General features: G+C 39.6%; 1 protein-coding gene across 2 annotated transcripts in view; it reads left to right on the top strand.

Annotated features, from left to right (window-relative positions):
• The first annotated feature begins 17190 nt into the window (after positions 1-17190).
• Positions 17191-17760, top strand: part of LOC142738165 (bifunctional heparan sulfate N-deacetylase/N-sulfotransferase 4-like) — a 323501-nt gene continuing 322931 nt past the window's right edge. For both annotated transcript variants that reach the window (XR_012880590.1, XM_075849743.1), the window contains exon 1: positions 17191-17595. The gene's annotated coding sequence lies outside the window, so the exon portion shown is untranslated. The remainder of the gene's footprint in view (positions 17596-17760) is intronic.

Raw genomic sequence — 17760 nt, 5'->3', positions numbered from 1 at the left:
TATGCCATGATTAAGGACACGAGCTGTGTTTGAAACGCGTAGGCGAATTACTATTACCAACCACCTCTCCTTGCGTCTTAAGATTTTAATTTGTTTGCAAATAAAATTGGAACACTGTTTACTTTTATAGATTATCAGTGCTGGATCAAAGTTCCTTTCTTTTTTCTTGATACTTGCCGTGAGCCGTCGTGAGGATCCTGGCGCAGTTTGAGTGGAGACACAGTACTGGTGAGCTGGAGGATTCCTCCCATTTTTCTTGAAAACTTGAAATGTATAAGAAATAGGGAATAGATACAAGTGGTCCTGGAATGAGTTAGCAGCTCTAGACATGTCAGATGGAGACAGAGTCAAATACAGGTTGAGGAACTCTTTAGGCCAGAGAATTCAGGAGGAAAAGGAAGGCACGAGAGAAGACTTTTATGCAAGAATGAGAGGAGGTGATTAGTGGTAGAGATGACATTGTCATAGGTAGAGCAGAGGATACATATAGGGTAGTATCTGTGGATTAAGGAAGAAATGTAGGGAGGAGTAGCATTGGGTAGGGCTTTGTAAGTAAATGGGTCATTCCTATCTAAGACATTTATGACATATCCAAAGGATAGGGGTAAAGCATTCCCATTTTCTACATACTGTAGTTATGGGTCCCAGAGCTGGAACCCACATCTATCAGACATTTATGGGATAGGCCGTGGATATGCCATAAATGTCTTACATGGACCTAACCCCTTCATGCAAAAAAATTGTATTGGATTCTTGTGTGACATATAGTCCCTACCCACTTTGATACTGTTCAATGAGTTCTGATGGTGTCAGACCGTGTAGGGACACATTACTTTGACAAAGGAAGTGGTAACGCCCAGTTATGTATTTTTTCATACATTATCAGGAAGAATAACAGAGGAATAGAACAATGCATAGTTCTAAGAAAAGATGCACCAGCATTGTTTTTTTTTTTTATTTATGGGAAATGCAAGTACTTACTAAAACAGACATGTCAGGAGAGTTGACAAGGCCTCCTCATATAAGACTGGGAAAATAATAAGCTATCAATAAAGAACATAAGATAAATACATTTCTACATGCTAATTTAGAAAAAACTAAATGTAAGAATATAATTCTTATATAGTAAACATACACTAACTATATTGAAAGTATCTGATATTCATTTCAAGGGCGTGGGGACCTGAGATACTGTATCATTAGTCATTACTATGCTCTAAATTAATTCAGTTTTTTTTTATATTTCTCACTGATTATTTCATTAATAATATGCAATCTACAACCATCAGGAGATTGTCCTGTATATAAGAAGTTCTTTTTTTTTTTTTTTGTGGAGATGTCATATAGATATTGCACCCTTATACATATTTAATGTCATTTGTGAACACTTACAAGAAACATAATACAATGTTATCTTCAGTTCTTTGAAAACTTCACTTCAGCAAGACACATTTAACATGTTACTTACCTACTTACCCTTCTTTCCTACTTTGACATTTTTGTGGCCAGACACCGCTGAACCCAATCGACATTTAACACTTAAAATTCAGGCAGCTAATGCGCCTGCATTTAAAAAAATCTATTTTCTTAGGAGGGGAGTCTTGTACAACCTTAGGAGAATGAAGTAAGTTTTAACAATGATGTTGATTCACACTGGTTTATACATTACTTTATATTATATAACAGTGGGAATAAATAGATCAGAGTTATTAAAAGCAACAGAACTCGTATGAAATATCTAGTCAGTTTTTTTTAAATCTATCTATCTATCTATCTATCTATCTATCTATCTATCTATCTATCTATCTATCTATCTATCTATCTATCTATCTCATATCTATCTATCTATCTATCTCATATCTATCTATCTATCTATCTATCTATCTATCTATCTATCTATCTATCTATCTATCTATCTATCTATCTATCTATCTATCTATCTATCTATCTATCTATCTATCTATCTATCTATATTCTATCTATCTATTTAACCATCTATCTATCTATCTATCTATCTATCTATCTATCTATCTATCTATCTATCTATCTATCTATCTATCTATCTATCTATCTATCTATCTATCTATCTATCTCATATCTATCTATCTATCTATCTCATATCTATCTATCTATCTATCTATCTATCTATCTATCTATCTATCTATCTATCTATCTATCTATCTATCTATCTATCTATCTATCTATCTATCTATCTCATATCTATCTATCTCATATCTATCTATCTATCTATCTATCTATCTATCTATCTATCTATCTATCTATCTATCTATCTATCTATCTATCTATCTATCTATCTATCTATCTATCTATCTATCTATATTCTATCTATCTATTTAACCATCTATCTATCTATCTATCTATCTATCTATCTATCTATCTATCTATCTATCTATCTATCTATCTATCTATCTATCTATCTATCATCTATCTATCTATCTATCTATCTATCTATCTATCTATCTATCTATCTATCTATCTATCTATCTATCTATCATCTCTATCTATCTATCTATCTATCTATCTATCTATCTATCTATCTATCTATCTATCTATCTATCTATCTATCTATCTATCTATCTATCTATCTATCTATCTATCTATCTATCTATCTAGATATATATATATAGATATATCTATACATATCTATATATCTATATATAGATATATCTGTGTATACATAATATTTGGAAAATTATATAATTTCCAGTATTAACAGACATACAGTACTGTCGGAGAAACATGTAAAGGTTCAATAAGCTACCTTCTAAATGGCAATAAGCATGAAAAGTAAGCAACCATCACATATTTACTGGCCAGATAAAATATTTTCTCTCAAATTCATATCGGAAAACATTTCAGTCAACCTATATCAGGATGGACAGTAGCACTACTGTACCAGATTACATCTGCAGACAGTGGATAAATCCCATCAGACATTACAGTTGAAATCTGTGGTCCGTCCTGAAGCATGATGGGAACGAAATTCCGGAAAAACGGTAGTTAGCAAAACCTATATTTATTTATTTTAGGATAATTTACTGAACCATTGATGTTAAGATCAATTGGCTGAAATTCTGACTGCAATATGTAATACAGGTCTGTCGCCTTTTGGTGCTAATGAAGGAAACATGCTACTTTAATTTAAACACTGAATAGTAGTGAGTAACACTCTGGTTGTCACATTTAGTAATATATGAATAGAAAAGTATTAGGGATTCCATTCACTTTTAGGAATTATAGGAAAAAATAATCTTTGCCAGTATATGCAATGCTCCAAATTCCCCGCAAAATCATAGAGTGAATGATACAATTCTGGCTCTGCTCAATTTAGTCCAGCTCAAAGCAGTTTTGTGGGTAATTGCCATGCGGTATTTCAGGTAAGAGCTGCAATACCATGCGTCCATTAACAAGCAAACTCCTTTTAGCTTCATTCCGTTTGAAAACTGCACCGACTTGTTGGTGCGGTCGCGAATGTAACATTTAGACAAAGCCTTAGAGGGCCAAGAAATTTTATGGCGTTAAAAGGTGGAGATTAAGTTTAAAGCTTATAGAACATTTCCACATAATGTGAATTAATACATGAATGTAGTCAGCACCTATTCATAGATACATCCTTAGGGGAGATTTTAAAGGTGAATTTCCTAAAAAGCATTTTTTATGGTCCCCCAAAAAAGTTCTACTTTCCAGTAGGCTATTTTAATGAAACCTCCGTAATGTGGAGGAGGGGGAATCAGTCAGAACATTTCTGGGTCACATACAGTGAGTGCTTGTCATTTTATTACTTCTTCCTCACCCTGATCTCTAGCTGTTACCCAATAGGGATCTATACCCCAGGTAGAAGGGCTTCACAGCTTTCACTTACACTGCACAACTTGTTTGAATGGTTTTGTTGAATAGATAAGTAATGGTGGTGGATGACTCTTTTCGAGTCATGCATTTCACAATGGTTTTTAACTGCTTCTGAGGAAACGTAAAATGATTAATAATTATTGATTAAGTACAGTACGAACCTGTAATATTTAGTGAATATATAGATTTATGAAGCAACTTTCTATCTATACTTTTTATCTGGGACAACAAAAGTTCAAAACAATAGTACATTTTGAAAATTACAGTTGAACCAACTTATTTGAATGGTTGGAAGAACATATAGGAAAAATAATATAACATAACATTAAAAAAAAAAAAAAAAGGTGAACTATCATGCCAAGAAGATTAAAAATGATACTTAAACCTATTAAGTTTTGTTCACTTCTCTAAAACCTTGATATGGATTTTTCATTGTTTCAATGAATCTCATTGGATATTTTCCCAGCACTTTTTCTTATGCCTTTTCTAATTATTTGGTTATTGCGCTTTTTGAATGAAAAATTTGGGCCTTTAACCATTTAAATCAGAACTTATTTATGTGTATGGTTAGGGTTGGGTAATTTTTCTTGGTATTGTAGGAGACGTCCCAACTCCCGGAGTCATGACATCCCACATTCAAACGGGATCATCAACTGTCTCCTTTTCCTTTTACTGTGAAAGAATGACATATGGCTTGTAGAGGTACAGAATCAAGGGAAAATTTATTGAATATTAAGCTTGCAGTGCAACAGGCTAAAGACATTATCTGCTATCATACTGCAGGCACCATCAACAAAACAATGGTGTAAGGGCAGGGCCAGACGTGGCGGAATTGCTCTGGAATTCCGCTGTGGCCAGTCCGCTGCGGAAATCCGCAGCGGACATTTTCTCCATTGCTTTCCACTGCTTTTTAGTTAGGTTTGTGAACATGTTGCAGAAAACTCCGCTGCGGACCATAGGCTGCGGTGCAGAATTTGGTGTCCGCAGCATACACTGGATGTTGCGGACGTGTAGCGGACTTGTTGCGGACTCATTAGGAATTTCTCCATTGACTTCACTGGAGATTCAAAATTCTGCAATGAAATCCGCAGATGTTATGTGTGTTGCGTAGCGTATTGGTTTTAAGAACATGATATTTCTTCATTCTGGCTGGACCTATGTATTTCTAGGTCTATAGCCAGACTGAGGCCTCATGCACACTAACGTAAAAACGCCCGTAATCACGGGCCGTTATTACGGCACGGGCAGGCCCATAGAAGTCAGTGGGGCTCTCGTAATTACTGGGGTGACTACATGTGTGCACCCGTAATTACGGGAGCATTGCTAGGCGACGTCAGAAGATAGTCACTGTCCAGGGTGCTGAAAGAGTTAAACGATCGGCAGTAACTGTTTCAGCACCCTGGACAGTGACTGACGATCACAATATAGATCAAAGTGTTAAAAAAATAGAAGTTCCTACTTACCGATAACTCCCTGCTTCTTCCTCCAGTCCGGCCTCCCGGGATGACATTTCAGTCCATGTGACAGCTGCAGCCACTCACAGGCCAATCACAGGCTGCAGCAGTCACATGGACTGCCGCGTGTTCCAGGGAGGTCGGGCTGGATGTCGAAAGAGGGACGCGTCACCAAGACAACGGCCGGGTAAGTATGAATTTCTTTTACTTTTAGTGTGGAAAGGGCTGTCCCTTCTCTCTATCCTGCACTGATAGAGAGAAGGGAAGTACTCTTCAACTGAAGACGCAACGGCTAATCTGCATCAATTTCCTGCCCAATTTAGGCATAGCCGCAACAGAATCTGCAACGCATTGATGCGGACAGTGGCGGCAGAAACACGCCACGTCTGGCCATGCCCTAAGCCTATGTTTTGCAAATGGTCCATTAACAAAAAGAATCAGAATATGCTCCTGAAACAATCTCTGTATTCACAGAATACAGGCTGTATTAAACAGCCTGCTGATAGTGCCCATTAAGTGACAAATGGGAATTGGATGTCCCTGTATTGCTGTAGGCTCATTACCAGAGGCATACAGAGAGAAACCTGTTGATATAGCAATTGAAACTGGAAATACTGTAAGTGTGTGTGCGGGTTATTCTCATGATATATCTTAAAGCTCCAAACTTCCTGCTTCCCCTTAGGCCTCATTTACACGAGCGTAATATACGCGCGTGCGACGCGCGTGCTTTTCACGTGTGTCGTATGCACCTATATTACTCTATGGGGCAGTGCAGACGATGCGTGAATTTTGCGCAGCGCGAGCGCGTTGCGTAAAACTCACAACATGTTCTATAATCATGCGTTTTTCGCGCATCACGCACCCATTGAAGTCAATGGGTGCGTGAAAACCACGAAGGTCGCACGGAAGCACTTCCGTGCGAACTGCGTGATTCGCGCAAGAGCTGTCAAACTGAATGTAAACAGAAAAGCACCACGTGCTTTTCTGTTTACAAATTTCCGAACGGAGTGTCTTAGACATGAGCGAACCGAACTTTACCGGGTTCGGCCAAACTCGTTTTGACCGAACCCGGCAGGAGACAGTCACTGTGCAGAGTGCTGAAAGAGTTAAACTGGTTCAGCACCCTGGACAGTGACTTCCGATGCTGAACGTGTAAAAAAAAAAGAGTTCTGACTTACCGATAACTCCCGTCTTCTTCCTCCAGTCTGACCTCCCGGGATGACAATTCGGTCCAAGTGACAGCTGCAGCCAATCACAAGCCAAGCACAGGCTGCAGCGGTCACATGGACTGCCGCGTCATCCAGGGAGGTGGGGCCAGATGTCAAGAGAGGCGCGTCACCAAGGACGCGTCACCAAGGCAACGGCCGGGAAGTTCTCGGTAAGTACGAACCTCTTTTTTTTTAAACAGGTTACTCGATATGGTGATCGGAATGCACTGTCGAGGGTGCTGAAAGAGTTACTGCCGATCAGTTAACTCTTTCAGCACCATGGACAGTGACTGACGTCGACTAGCCTCATCTCTATGATGGCGGCTGTGCGAAAATCTGGGGAAAATCTGTATGCGGTGATCTCATTCTGGTGGCAGCTGCAGCTAAAATATTTTTTTCTATAAAGGCAAGCAGTGGGAGCAGCAGAGTAATAGACCCCCTCTCACCACAGCCCTTATAGCAATAATGTGATTTGCCTCTATGTACTGGAACCACTCTAGTTAGTAAATAATATATTAGAGAATTAATTAAGTAGCAAAGGGTCATAAATATCCCATGCAAATATTTAGTGGGGAGTTGGCAGCTTAAAATAAAAAGTGTGCTATTGCATAACAACATTATGAAAAATTACAATATTTTTTTACATGGAAAACACCTAATATACTTGTCTGTTCCAAACATAATACAGTCTACTTAATACTAAACATCCTTAAGTGTGGGATCTATAATAGACAGATGTGTCAATTAATCTAGTGCATTTTATTTATTTTCTGCAAGAAACGTTGTGATGCCTTATTTGTGTTTTAATGTTTTTTCCACTAGATATCATTATAAAGTATTGTAGTACATGTGTCTGAATATATATCAGAGCTGGGCAATTATGACCTAAATCAAAATCAAGATTAATTGAACATGTAACCTCGATTACGATTAATGAACGATTATTTAGGACACACCCCTTTTGCATGCCACGCCCCCTGTTTGCATGCTATGCCATTTAATAAATATTTATCCCCTGAGCCTGCTGTATAGTACTGTATATAATATACCCACTGACACTACCCCAACACAGTATATTGCCACCATAGTGCACCCCATACAGTTTAATGCCCCATAGCTGCCCCCACACATTATAATGCCACTATAACTGACTCCACACAGTATAATGCCCCTATAGTTGCCCTCCACACAGATTAATACCCCCTATAACTGCCCTCCACACAGTTTAATGCCCCCTATAACTGCCATCCACACAGTATAATGCCCCCACAGATGCCTCTACATAGCATAATTCCCCCATAACTGACTTCCACACAGTACAATGCCCCTATATCAGCCCTCACACAGTATAATGCCCCTATAACTGCCCCATAGCTGCCCTCCACACAGTATAAAGTCCCCCATAGCTGCTCACACGCTGTATAATGCCCCAAAGCTGCCCCCAATAGTGCCTGATAAAAATAATAATATACATAGTAACCTAACCCCGTTCCAACGAGTGCAGGCGATCCCTCTGCTTGACACAGCGCAGACAGGCACGATGATGTCACTGCTTCTTGTCCAGCGATACATAGTGAACAACAGAGCAGGGAACTAAGGGTCCCCTGCTCTTCTATTGGATTCAACTGTATCTGCATCCTGAAGATGCAGATACGGTTTAAACCGAGAAAAAACTAATTATCAAAACCGAAATTCGCAAGATGATATCGATTAATTGCGCTGAATTTCGATTTAGATTATTTTACTTAGATTCATTGCCCAGCCCTAATATATATATGTATATATATATATATATATATATATATATATATATATATATATATATACAGATATTAGTAAAGCATGCTTGAGAAAGGTCCTATTGTAGGACAGAAACATTGCACCTTTGCTTGATGTGGACTGAATAAACTTCATGATTTCTCCTATTGGAGTGCTGCAAGACTTTCTTTACTAATATCTGTACTTAGTCCAAGGATCAGGACTACTTGCTGGGCACCCAGATACATATACATTTCCTTCCTGAAGTGAGTGCTGCTGTCTTTCTTCGTTGTATATACAGTGAAGGAAATAAGTATTTGATCCCTTGCTGATTTTGTAAGTTTGCCCACTGTCAAAGTCATGAACAGTCTAGAATTTTTAGGCTAGGTTAATTTTACCAGTGAGAGAGAGATTATATAAAAAAAAAACAGAAAATCACATTGTCAAAATTATAGATATTTATTTGCATTGTGCACAGAGAAATAAGTATTTGATCCCCTATACCCTGACTACTCCTACCTTCCTACCTTGGGACTGCGTCTCCCTTTGATTTTAAAGGATTTCTCCAATAAACATGGGACTTGTTTTTCCCTTTTAACTACCATCAGCGCTGGATCATTTTTCTCTTCTACCTTGTTATTACATGTAGTGCAGTCAGAAATGTTGTTATATTACCTGAAAATTTTAGGTCTTTGACCTTCTTTTTGCTATTTTCTATAAATGTTCATTTACTTTCTTTATCCGTAGTCTCCCCCTGCTTTTCACTGCTTCCCTCTCCCCCTCATGCAGTCTTACACACAAGCTGAGCAGAGTGACTATAACATGACCAACCTCCCTTTTCACAACACAAGACTTAGATACTAAGGTACTAGTATTTGCTGATAATAATAATAATAATAATAATAATAATAATTCTTATTTATATAGAACTAATATATTCTGCAGCGCTTTACAGTTGACCAAGTAACAAATAAGTTGTAAGACAAGTAATAAACAATGAAACAAAAAAGTCATAGAGCTCCATGTCATAAGAGCTTACAATTTAATGTTTAGATCTTGACAGATGTTTGGTCGCAGAGGCGGTTTCTGAACATTTACAGAGAGAATGCAGCAGGGAAAGGGGAACTACAAGCTGCTGGAGGGGAACGAAGACTCCACTTTAACCAAATAAGATGTACAAATTTTCATTTATTTAAAAGGGATCAATTAGAGTGAAAGATATGGGGATTAATACATTACATCTATTTTAAGCAGAGAATCCAATGTTAAGATATAGCTGTAATGCAAAAAAAAAAAAGAACAGATGTGGCAGTTTTCTGCTTTTTTTTCTGAAAGGGGCTTAAAAAACAGCATTTTAAGATATTATGAGGCAGCTATAGCTGTTGGCCTGATCAGTCCTTAGGTGACCTTCTGACAAAAGGTCTCCTGATGGCTAAATCTGTCACTACAAAAACCAATGCTTCGCACAGTTCATTTCAATTAGATGATAATGACCCCACAAATAAACTATTGGTCAGTGCTTTTGTGTGACGTTGCAGTGGCACAAAAAAGGGTAGAATGGAAATGGAGCAATGACAAGTTAGGGGTGTATTTTAAGGTTCGATGAGTGAGTTTAAGGGCGGGTTCACACATAGCGGAATTTCACTTAAATTCCGCTGCGGACACTCCGCAGCGTTAATCCGCAGCGGAGCCGTTTCTCCATTGACTTTCACTTTAATTTAGCAGTGTTCGTTTACACGATGCGTACAATTCCGCTGCGGAGCATAGGCTGCGGAGCGGAATTTGGTGTCCGCAGCATGCTCTGTCTGTTGCGGAGCAGTGGCGGACTGGTTGCGGACTCATGGCGGAATTTCTCCATTGACTTCAATGGAGAGTCAAAATTCCGCAATGAAGTCCGCAGATCTTATGTGTGCTGCGGAGCGTATTGTTTTTACTACCATGACATTTCTTCATTCTGGCTGGACCTATGTATTTCTAGGTCTACAGCCAGACTGAGGAAGTCAATGGGGCTCCCGTAATGACGGGAGCGTTGCTAGGAGACGTCTGTAAATAGTCACTGTCCAGGGTGCTGAAAGAGTTACGCGATCAGCAGTAACTGTTTCTGCACCCGGGACAGTGACTACCGATCTCAATATACATGTATCTGTAAAAAAAAATATAAGTTCATACTTACCGAGAACTCCCTGCGTCTGTCTCCAGTCCGGCCTCCCAGGATGACGTTTCAGTGTAAGTGACGGCTGCAGCCAATCACAGGCCAAGCACAGGCTGCAGCGGTCACATGGACTGGAGCGTCATCCAGGGAGGTCGGGCCGGATGCCGAAAGAGGGACGCGTCACCAAGACAACGGGCGGTAAGTATGAAATTCTTTGACTTTCACTAGGGAAAGTGCTGTCCCTTCTCTCTATCCTGCACTGAATAGGGAGAAGAGAAGCACTTTTCCTGCAGTCCGCAGCGGCCAGTCCGCATCAATTTTCTGCACATTTTGTGCAGATCCGCTGCAGAATCTGCAACGCAGATTCTGTGCGGCATTGATGCGGACAGTTGCGGAGGAATTCCGCCATGTGTGGTCATGCCCTAACTACTATTCCACTGCTACATTTAACAACATATTTTCATGAGGTAGAAATATTCACCTAAGATAAATCTGCCAGAAAAGAGCATTTAAGTGGAATTCGAGGATTTTCAAGTAGCTGTATAACCTTGTTGTTCTCTACAATCAGACCTGGATACATATGAGATCTTCTACTTGCACTTTGGCTTGAGTTTCATCTCAACATACAGAATGACCAATGTTGAATACACAAAACGGCCCGAGGTGTTTCCACTCTCATGCGTACATGGATAAACCAAGCAGTGCTGCAAAAAGCAAAAGTTTGAAGAGCATTTCCGTGTAAAATGTGTTTATATAATCATGCAGTTGGTAAATCATGGTAGAGATTACACAGTTTAAAATTTGTATTTGTTTGAAAAAGGCATATTTACGGGTAGATCTGTGACGCAGGGAGGCTTGCTGTACCCTTGTATTAGGGACTGTTCAATCTGCGTTGGAGGCATCTTTAGGGGCCTCCGACACAGAGCCGACAGAAAATACCGGAAACAATAGCGCAGCCTGGACACCATTACGGAAACTTGACGGAACTCATTAAAGTCAATGGGTTCCGTCGGACGGCGATAGTGTTCATCATGGCACTTCCGGTATTTTCATTATTTTGCTCCTCTGACGGAGCAGAACAACTGAAACACTAACACAGGTGAGAAAAGGCCCTAAGTAAAGAAGAAAAAATAAATATCAAAATAGGAAACATTACTGCCTATACAACTAGCTGGACATTGACCATCCTCTTTACTGAAGATTTAGTTGTGCACATCCATCAGAATAAACGACACACACAATTTTTCAGTTCAGTCATAACTTTATTCTGGCTACCGGCCAGCGACTGAGAAAAAAAACCTGCTCATTTTAAAGGTGAATTTTAGATTTAAGGCATGTTACCTGACTGAAACGTAGCTTATCCTTTGAAACATGGAACAATAAACCACATTTTGGTTTGACATCAACCTATTGGAGTGCTGCGATAATTTCTTCACATGTCTATAGGACTGTTTTGGATTAAGGTCAGGTTCGCATAGCACCAACCTATACAGTCACGAAGGGCTGCTTTTCTCTTCCACCTTCAGATAGATAGATAGATAGATAGATAGATAGATAGATAGATAGATAGATAGATAGATAGATAGATAGATAGATAGATAGATAGATAGATAGATACAGTGGCGGATTAAGAAGACCATGGGCCCTGGGCTGTTACCCAAACTTGGGCCCCCCTTCTCCACCGCCACGCTGCCGAGCCGTAACTATTGCTAACACTACCTTTTTGCACAAGCATTAACAAATGGGTGTTACGATTCCCCTTTCACAGGGATGTGTCCCTACATACTGACAGTATCACACTGTGCAGGGACACAGCACCAACCCCCATGTAGACAACGCCACACACACACCCCCTGTAGCTAGAGCCACACACACACACACACACACACACACCCCTGTAGATAGAGCCACACACACACACACCCCCTGTAGATAGAGCCACACACACACACAACCCCCTGTAGAGAGCGTCACACAGCCCCCTATAGGTAGCATCACACAGCCCCCTATGGATAGCATCACACAGCACTCCCCCTTATATATAGTGCCACACAGCGCTCCCCCCCCCTTGTATATAGTGCTACACAGCGTCGCTACACTGCAGCCCTGGGATGACATTTTATCCCATATGACTGCTGCAGCCTGTGATTGGCTGCAGCGGTCACATGGGGTGAAACGTCATCCCAGGAGGCCGGCCCGGACGAAGAAACAGAATTCTGGGCAAGTATAAAAATTTTATTTTTTTATAAATTGCGTTTTTACATAACATCTGCTATCTGTTGCAGGTTTTACATCCCAATTGAATTATATGGGGAAAACCCGAAACAAATGAGCAGCGTTTACGCAAATACAATTGACATGCTGCGGAATAAAAAAAACGCAACAAAAGGTCAATTTCTGAGCTTTTTTTTCCCCCCGCTTATTATTTACGCAGCGTGTGGATGAGAATTATTCACATCTAGTCTACTCTGCTGCTACTGTATTAGAGCTTGTCCACACTTAACAGGATTGCTGCGTATTTTCCGCCCGGAAAATACGCAGAATACGGTAGCAGCAAAGTGAGTGAGATTTACCAAATCTCATCCTGACGCTGCGTAAAATTTCCGACCAGACATTTTGTCCTGCGGTTCGTATTTCTCGTACTGCAGCATGTCCATTCCTGCTGCGGAAAGTGGACAGAATTGATGCGTTTTTTCAGAGGAGACGTCACCATCTCCCAACATTGGAAAAACGCAGCAAAATACGCACCATTTTCTGCAGCAAAAATGCAGGAAATGGTGCTTTTTTTTCTGCAGCAAAATTTCTGCTAGTTTCTGCAAAATTGCTGCAGAAATATATATATACACATGTGCACGCGCACGAGCACGTACACACGAGTATGCACGTTATACACATATAAAGTACATACGAGTATGCACATTATACACACGAGTATGCACATTATACACATATAAAGTACACACGAGTATGCACATTATACACACGAGTATGCACATTATACACATATAAAGTACACACGAGTATGCACATTATACACACGAGTATGCACATTATACACATATAAAGTACACACTGTAAACACACACGCGTATGTGCATATAAAATACACACGAGTATGCACATTATACACATATAAAGTACACACGAGTATGCACAATATACACATATAAAGTACACACGAGTATGCACATTATACACACGAGTATGCACATTATACACATATAAAGTACACACGAGTATGCACATTATACACACGAGAATGCACATTATACACATATAAAGTACACACGAGTATGCACATTATACACACGAGTATGCACATTATACACATATAAAGTACACACTGTAAACACACACGCATATGTGCATATAAAATACACACGAGTATGCACATTATACACATATAAAGTACACACGAGTATGCACAATATACACATATAAAGTACACACGAGTATGCACATTATACACACGAGTATGCACATTATACACATATAAAGTACACATGAGTATGCACATTATACACACGAGTATGCACATTATACACACGAGTATGCACATTAAACACACGAGTATGCACATTATACACACGAGTATGCACATTATACACACGAGTATGCACATTATACACACGAGTATGCACATTAAACACACGAGTATGCACATTATACACACGAGTATGCACATTATACACATATAAAGTACACACTGTAAACACACACGCGTATGCGCATATAAAGTACACACGAGTATGCACATTATACACATATATACTACACACGAGTATGCACATTATACACATATAAAGTACACACGAGTATGCACATTATACACACGAGTATGTACATTATACACACGAGTATGCACATTATACACATATAAAATACATACGAGTATGCACATTATACACATATAAAGTACACACTGTAAACACACACGCGTATGTGCATATAAAGTACACACGAGTATGCACATTATACACATATAAAGTACACACGAGTATGCACATTATACACACGAGTATGCACATTATACACACGAGTATGCACATTATACACATATAAAGTACACACGAGTATGCACATTATACACACGAGTATGCACATTATACACACGAGTATGCACATTAAACACACGAGTATGCACATTATACACACGAGTATGCACATTATACACACGAGTATGCACATTATACACATATAAAGTACACACTGTAAACACACACGCGTATGCGCATATAAAGTACACACGAGTATGCACATTATACACATATATAGTACACACGAGTATGCACATTATACACATATAAAGTACACACGAGTATGCACATTATACACACGAGTATGTACATTATACACACGAGTATGCACATTATACACATATAAAATACATACGAGTATGCACATTATACACATATAAAGTACACACTGTAAACACACACGCGTATGTGCATATAAAGTACACACGAGTATGCACATTATACACATATAAAGTACACACGAGTATGCACATTATACACACGAGTATGCACATTATACACACGAGTATGCACATTATACACATATAAAGTACACACGAGTATGCACATTATACACACGAGTATGCACATTATACACACGAGTATGCACATTATACACACAAGTATGCACATTATACACATATAAAGTACACACGAGTATGCACATTATACACATGAGTATGCACATTATACACACGAGTATGCACATTATACACATATAAAGTACACACGAGTATGCACATTATACACATATAAAGTACACACTGAAAGTCTTCACTGCAGCTCTTCTCCTGCTCACAGCCCGACACAGAGCCCGCCGACAGTCTCCCCTCCCCCATGTCCCGACAACTAGCAGCAGGAGGAGAGATGTTTAGAGCAGGGAGGGGGTGCTGGAGGGGGAGCTTCTAAAGCAGCACAGACCACGGCTGCTAAGTAAGAGCGAAGCTCCCCTCGTCTCATGACAGGTGCGGTCCTGGCACCGGGGCTACCTCCAGGGCTAGCGACGCCACTGGGCATGAGGGGGTTCAGATGGCTATGGGCCCCCCTGGGAGCCTCGGGCCCCGGGCGGCCGCCCGAATCGCCCTAATGATAATCCGCCACTGGATAGATAGATAGATAGATAGATAGATAGATAGATAGATAGATAGATAGATAGATAGATAGATAGATAGATAGATAGATCTGAGATAGATGGATGGATAGATAGATAGATAGATAGATAGATAGATAGATAGATAGATAGATAGATAGATAGATAGATAGATAGATAGATAGATAGATAGATAGATAGATCTGAGATAGATAGATAGATAGATAGATAGATAGATAGATAGATAGATAGATATGAGCTAGATAGATAAATAGATAGATTTACATTTTGTCATCATACCGGGCACTGTATGACATGATGGCTTCTCCTGAACTGCTTCTGGGTATTTCGGACAACCCCCTCCCCCACTTCAATGTGTGCCTCTGCTTAGATTTGTTCCATATTTTTGTGAATATCAAGGTACTGTGCCGTCAATTTACTGACTACAACATTCAGTTATTAAAATGGAAAGTCTGTGCAACCCTATTTAACACACACAGCCAGCCATATGCTTCCAACCAATTAGTGATTTGGTCCCTATAATATGAATAAGTCCACAGGTACAATGGAACAGATTATTCAATTACATCAAGCGTAAGTTTTATATAAAAACTGTCCTCAATTTGAGTGATTTGTGGAACTTTTATACCAAAGACTGTTCTAAAACAGGCACAAGTCCTGCTCAAGCTGTGACCTGTCAACAGTTGTTCTCATACAAAATTCTGTCTAGAAAGTCACTCAAAGCCCTGCCCATGCCACGCCCCACCCTGCTCATGTCACGCCCCCACCCTGTCCATGCCACGCCCCCACCCTGCCCCTTATAAAAGAAAAAAAGTCTGAATTCTATTAGATATCTCCGCTGTTTGATTAAAATGGAACAACTCACATGCGGCAGTTTTCTGGTCCTCCTCGCGCCAGTTTTCACAGGTGACGATAAACTATAGAATTGCATCATTTTTGCAGGCCAATCCACGAGTTGAGCTGTAGCTTAAAAATGTAACATTCCATGAATTACTATAGAAATCTTTCATATATTATTGTGGTTATTTTCCTTTTTTTTATTGTACGTGCTGATTTGAATACATATTAAATATAAGAACCTAATTAAAGAAACTTGTCCGGTGCTTTCAATCAGTCATTCCCCTTTTCTTACTCTTACTCTAATATTCTAAGATCTTTCTGAATTAATATAAAACATACAACCTCATTACTAAACCCTCAGCGTTTGTTCATTGTTTTACTTGCCTGACATAATTGCTTAAGATAAAAAATATTTGTCAACCCGCATTGTATTCCTATCGGAAATGTTATGACATCATTGATTGGAAGTGTCAGGAGCTATATGTAGTATTACACTTCTGCCTGCAAATCACACAGCTGGTGGGTAAAAAAATAAAAAATAAAGTGTCCCAACTGTATAGTGACAGATTTTGCGAATCCTTCAATACTTCTAATAAATCACTCTGGTGTGAGAAGGATGCAGCTTCCAGTGGAAAGGATCCATGTGTTACATCCCACTATCTGGATGACATCACAACAGCTTGTAGTCCTTGAGAGTCCTGAGGGTGATCGGCTGAAGGAATTGGCTGCTTCTGCCAATCATAATACTGCAAGGATGCTGTTTAGTCCCAGTGATGAGAAAGGGAGCAGCAAGATCTGACTGTAGCCCAAGACATTGAGAGCAGAGGAGCAGTGAGCAGCTGGTGTGCGTGAGATGAAATAGTTTTCACAGCATTTCTGTGTGTGCTGTTCCCTTAATTCTACCTCTTGTTCAAGAAGGAAGGTGCATTGTAACATTGGGCTGCACAGAAGTGTGAATCATTCCAGCTGGCTGCATGCTTACAGAGCGGTACTGTGGCTGCATGCGTGGCTATGTGTGCTGCCATATAATACTACTGCCTTGGCTTTAAAGTGCTCAGTATTTTCAGCTTGCTTGGCTACTGATCCGGCAGATGGAGAACTGACAGGTAGCCTTAATTCCCAGCTTCATCCTTGTGTGGAGGCTGGGCTGTATCTAGGAAGAAACGCTCATCTACTCCTTCCGCAGGTCAGTCATACTTTCAAAGTGATCATAACTAATTGTAGTCATCTATTTATGTATTAATATTAGTGTTGTGTATTGTATCATTGACTTAAAAGTGACGTGAGCGGCTGTAAAACCGTACAATATATCTAATAAATCAATTGTTTTTATTGGGCTGCTGCTCACGGT

Source organism: Rhinoderma darwinii, chromosome 1 (assembly GCF_050947455.1).
Source record: "Rhinoderma darwinii isolate aRhiDar2 chromosome 1, aRhiDar2.hap1, whole genome shotgun sequence".
Classification (NCBI taxonomy): domain Eukaryota; kingdom Metazoa; phylum Chordata; class Amphibia; order Anura; family Rhinodermatidae; genus Rhinoderma; species Rhinoderma darwinii.
This window is presented reverse-complemented; position numbering and strand designations above follow the sequence as displayed.